At 34.7% G+C, this 6,023-nt stretch overlaps 1 pseudogene; it reads right to left on the reverse strand.

The window, feature by feature from the left end:
* Positions 1–234: 234 nt before the first annotated feature.
* Positions 235–5,702, reverse strand: LOC142542985 (uncharacterized; annotated as a pseudogene).
* Between the last annotated feature and the right edge of the window lie 321 nt (positions 5,703–6,023).

Below are 6,023 nucleotides of genomic sequence, written 5' to 3' on the forward strand. Positions count from 1 at the left end.
TTATAATGTGATTAAATATTAGTTATTAAATTATCAACATATTCCTTAACTTTTATAAAAATACGAGAAATTTTTTTTTTTTTAAAAAAAAGAAACACTCCATATAATATAAACTAACCCCGTTTTTTGTTCAAAATATAAGGATTCTACCCTTTTTAACATAAATTCTTAAAACTGACACGAATGATGTCTCCATGAGACTCGGGGGTCGGGGAGAAACCCGTAACAAATATGTTGAACAAAACACAATGGAAGATTTATAATTAACAAATTTAATACTTCTACGGTCATAAAACAAAAAATTTGGTCTGGAATAGTATAGATGGCCATAAATAAAGGAAAATACATAGGTATGGTACACATTACCAGACCCACTACTTACAAAACTAAATGTGGAATGACAAAATCTACTTAACTCTCTCTTCTAGATAAAAAAAATGGAAATTCCAAAAGCTTCGAGATAGACAGTGTAATACACATATGCTGCGGCTGTATGCTTAGAACCCGTAGAAAAGATACCAAAGTAACCTGCAGAGAGTAGACACTAACAGTGTAAAATGTCGAGATATTGCCATCAAATTAAGAAGCAGAAATGGTCTATCCACACGAAATGCTGGATATGGTTTCATAGTAATGACAGAAAAACGAGGTAACACTAGTTGGTGAGGAGAGAAAATAGTTTAATATATTCATGACCTTTACAGTGAAAAGCACAGGACGCAGCTTGCACACACATGATGACATGGGAATGTTGAATACAAAATTGCAACTTTAGGTTCACTTGACGCTTAAGCAGGCGCACCTGGAATTAAGTAAAACAGAGTGTTTTAACTCGTCATTCATCTGAGTGTACACGTTTAATGGGTTGTTTTAACTCATCACTCATCTGAGTGTCCACGTTCGAGAGTCCACGTTTAGCCTTCCTACGTGAATGTTTGGAGTTACCATTGTGAATAGGCTTCCTCCTCTTGTTGCTGCAATCAAAAGATTATTTCATAATAACAAAAGAAAAAAAAACAGGCGTTGGATAAGTAAATTTTAAGAAACAAGTTCCACACATACAAACTTAAAAAAAACATATGCTCAAATATCAAAAGAGAATAAAGCACGATTCGTAGACCAGATGACTAACCAGAAAATGGCTGAACATATTTTCCATATAAAAAAGATGGGCAGAGCCAGTAGTGCAGAGGCCTACAATATTAAAGGTCAATTTAACAGTATTGACCAACATTTTTGGCTTTTGCATTGCAATATTGGAAACATAGACAAAAAGTATTGTCAAATTCTTACAAGAAACCAAATCAACTCTTTAGTCGCAAGAGGTTTAGTAAGCTCGTGACTCTTCAGTCTCTCTTGTACTGTATCTTGAACCTTCATCACAGATGAGAAATATATGTTGAGATCATGAACCAAATGTAGTATATCTATGGATAAAGAAAACAGTTAATAATCCATTCAATTTTGGTGGAGTCCCCTACCATTAACGAGCCACAAGAAAAAAGGCTCTTGTATGGTTCAACTATGCACATCATCGACGAAAACCCTCAATAATCCTCTCATCGTGGCAACTGCAGAATGCATAACTTGAAGGGAATAAATTTACATACCTGATGATGGTAAGTTGTTGCTGACTCGAGGAATTTCCCATAGGCGAGAACTGCCTCCTTTGTATAAAGCTTCAGCGTAACACGTACGTTATCAACATAAGGTCTAGTAGCAGTGGCAGCCTGATCAATATATGGTTTGCTGAATTTCTTCAATTCCTGCAAGGTAAGCATATGATTGTCTCACTCTGCAGAAATAGAAAAGGATAAGCAAGAAAAATAATTGAACCATCTCACCTGAAAATAGGGATTCGTAAGCTCCTGAACTTTAATGACATGGGGAGTAACAGCAACCCTAGAAGCTTCATATATTTCAATACTTTTTTCAGTTATTGATTTGAAATGCGGTTCAACATTGGTAGATATCACCACCCACTGTTCATTTACCTGCTGGTACCCATTTCTTCATAAGATGATACAAAATAGAATAAACAAGTTACAATTAATATAAGAAACAATATAGGTAAAGCATAACAATAAACCAAGACATAAATAAACAAATTTCACCACTATTAACATTACACAATGCTGAAAGGAATTGAAAACAAAATAGGTCTCCTAGATGACAAAATACAATTCGAAGTATATAAAACACAGAGCAGATAATGATCAATTTAGGATTGAAACAAGTATACATAAGAAAAAAGTTTCAATAAAATTTTATCACATGAAGGTCAACTTCCCTTTCCCGCCTGAAAAACATATCAGAACGAATCAAACAGGATATATGAGTGCCTGTGAGACTTACAGTTTTAATTGTTTCCACATGTGGTGCAGCCCATTCTTCAGCTTGTGTCTTCTTCTCTACAGCCTGAGTTGAGAAAAAAGGGTGAAAGCTGAATTCCAAATGTTCCCAAAGAAGAGCACGAGCCATCACATGTCACATCAATGCCTACATATAAGAATATGGCGTTCAAAAAACAATGACCTTCTGCATCATCATCTCCAGAGCAGGCTTCCCATGCAGTTTCCAGTTCTTCTCCAAACGTGACTGGAAATAGAAAGTCAGTCAACTACATAAATAGATAGAGCACATATATCAGGGTGATTAGAGAAACAATACAAACAAATACCTGATATTGAATTAAATGTTCTGCGAGCCAAGGTGGAAACCACGCACCACGAGCCTGATGACAGTTCAGATATTGAAGAGGTATTCAGTATGAAATAAATCCCCAAATTGGTTTTTACTTGCCAAGAAATGAAATTACATGAAATTTAATCAAAATACAAACCAAAAGAAAAATAGCAGGACTATGAATTACACACTCTCTCTTTTTTCCAGCAGATCATTCAATTTGGTCAAATTAATTGTCAGAAGTAATACTGATGAGAACTGAATAGGTAGTTCATTGCTGTTTTTACCATAATTCAAATTCCCTTGAGCGGCTTGTAATTCTAAATCATGTTGTCCAGTATCTATATCCAATGCATTTTATAACTGATCTGATTGGTGACAATTATCAATCATAAGCAATCCAAATGGTGTTAGCTGAAGGACTTAAAACAACTCTGTTACAACACGATACTACAATAAATTGATAATTAAAAGATTGGAACTAAAATAACAAATCATATAGTCCATTTTCCACTAGATAATTATTGCGTGTGCGATATTAAGTCAATCTTGTTTTAGAACATATTTACTACATAAAAATGTGTTCAATGGGACAACAATTACCCTCCTCTAATGATTAAATAAACAGTTATTATTTGTCACTTCTGAATATATGCAGGACTTTGATACACAACTACATTCGCTAGAAATCTCAAGTGTTTTTAGTGAATATAAACAATAAGACTTAACAAAGATATGCATGTGCATCACGAAATTAGAGTGCATATCATTTATTAAATATTCACGTCCAGAGCTGTACAAATAGAAAATATTGCAATTAAACTATACCTCCATCAACTCCTTGGTTCTGGATGTAGCTTCAAACTTTGCCGTCATCATTTCTTCCTATATACATTTGATACAGAAAAAATCAGTATTCAATAGTCATACGAATCAATTCGTTATATTTAATGTCTTAATATATTGTCAACTCGATACCTCAGCAATTTGACGAGCTCGTTCTGTTTTGCGCAACTTTGATTTCTGTTCTTCATAAATCTTTTGAAGCTGTAAAGACAAAAAAAGTCACGGAAATAACAAATTATAAACATGTTATTATATTCTAACCACATTAATTAGAAAATTACATAAATTTTTTGATGATAACTCATGAAATGCAATAAATAACTATCGGTAAGTCCATGCACTTCTCAAGGCTCAACACTTATCCATGAAGATTCAGGTTGAGCACGACTGCCCAAGATGCAGCTATCAGGAGGCAAAAAACATGAAAATTCTCAAATAGTTTCAACTTTATACACGTATGTAACTCTTCGGATACATGTGACTTACATTCTCAACTTTAGAAGTAAATTCTGATGCCTTCTTTTCAGCTTCAGCAGTCCGGGTTTCCAATAGATCTTTTTCCTTATTTCTCAAAGCAATATCGGTTTTGAGTTTCTCCACCTCCTTCTCCAATTCATCAGCTTTTGCATGTGCCTTCCCCATTTGCTCTGCAACATCTAACTTTCCCTTTTTCTAAGAAGTAAAAAAAGCACCTTAGATACATAAAGCTTGTACCCAATCATTTCTTGAGCTGGTAGTTCATCCAATATATTAAGCTTTCATAATGACTCACCTGTAGAGAAGAAATTTCTCTCTCCAATGATGCAATGCTATCTAATTTTTCTTTTATTATCTTCTCCTTCGCAGCAATCACCTCATCCTTGAGTTTGGTTTCTCGAGCTTTCTCATCAACAAGGGACTCTAAATACCAAACGAACATAAGATAACAGAATACAGTGACCAAAATACCAAATAAAACAGAAATATGTTATTTTGCTCCATTTATGGCAGAAGAAGGCGGTAACAAGGGCTATACACTTGTCTGTTCTAAAAAATTGAATACGGGAATAAATTATAAAGTTTGCAACTATGCGCACGAGATGAAGAGGGATCACAAAAATCCTGATGGGTTTTACATTCTCACTGGATATTTAATTCGCCTTCATTCACCAAAGCCTGTAGCAATAGTGATATCCTATGAATCTAACAGGTACTAAGTTTCACTTTCAAGAATCATGAATCTGACTAAATGATAAATGTATGCGCTATGCATACTTGGCATTGGTAAGCCAGTTATTTTAAACAAAAACTACTATATTTCACAAAATTAAAATTTCAGAGAAACCAGCCAAATCTGATTGCCTGCTGACGCAACCCCTGCCAGGCTGCCACTACCACAAAAAAATTCAAACATATAAAATTCCATTCATTTAAACTAGCACTTGCCGTTAGTTTTAGTTTAATACACAATTGAACGCAATCAAAGAGAAATAAGGCCAGTTACACAAAGCATTCCACCAAGTTACACGGTTTTCCAAAGAATCTGCATGAATGCTCTTCAAATGGATAATTTCATATGTTGCAAAATATACGGAAGGTAATAACCGAAACCGAATACTTCTTTCATACCTTCCAAAAAAATTAATTATTTTTCTAAGGTTTTCTTTTCATTAGTAAAACAATCGCGGCTCTAAACATAAATAAGGTTCCACAGTAAGGACGAAGGAATAACATAGTCTGCTCTTCTTCTTTATCATTCATGCTTCCTTTTGCATTAAATAAATACTTGAAATAATCCTTAACCATCACGAAATATAAAGACTAGATCCAAAATCATCCCCCGATAAAACAGGTCAAAATCAAGGGCTTTCCACTTTGAACGATAAAACTAACCAAGAGCATGGATCTTGGACTTGAAATGCTCAACGACATCTGATTCATGGCCGTCCGATCTAGAAACGCCATCGGCGTCCGAAATCGGCACATCAGCATCGGCAGCGATGCGGCCAACAATCAGCAAAAGAAATACGGTAAATATGAGCATCTTTAACACCGCCATAGAGCCACAAGTCCAGGCTACGGCGCTCCGGCGACTGAATATCGAGCAATTTATTCGTTTGTTTCGAAATCTGAGACGATTTGTCTTCAGTCTGTCGTGTGTTGTGTCTGTTGACGATGGGCACGAGGAAATCTTTAATCATATTTTATATTTATGAACTTTAAATATCTCAACGATTAACTTCCGAGCTAATTGACACTAATGCCCTTGCCGGCAAACAATACCTGAAATACCTAGTTTGCCCTTTATAGGTGCAGCGATATCTCATCGCTTGAGCTCTTTTAACAACAAGATGCTGCTATCGAAAACAATAAAATTTTCAAGCTCCAATTTTAAAATTGGTAGAGCTGGTTATAATTATATTATATTATATATATATATATATATATTTGATATTGATAATCGAATTCTCGAATATCGTTAAAAACTAACATTCATCACCAACTCATACACC

The sequence above is a fragment of the Primulina tabacum genome, chromosome 4 (assembly GCF_025594145.1).
Source record: "Primulina tabacum isolate GXHZ01 chromosome 4, ASM2559414v2, whole genome shotgun sequence".
Lineage (NCBI taxonomy): Eukaryota > Viridiplantae > Streptophyta > Magnoliopsida > Lamiales > Gesneriaceae > Primulina > Primulina tabacum.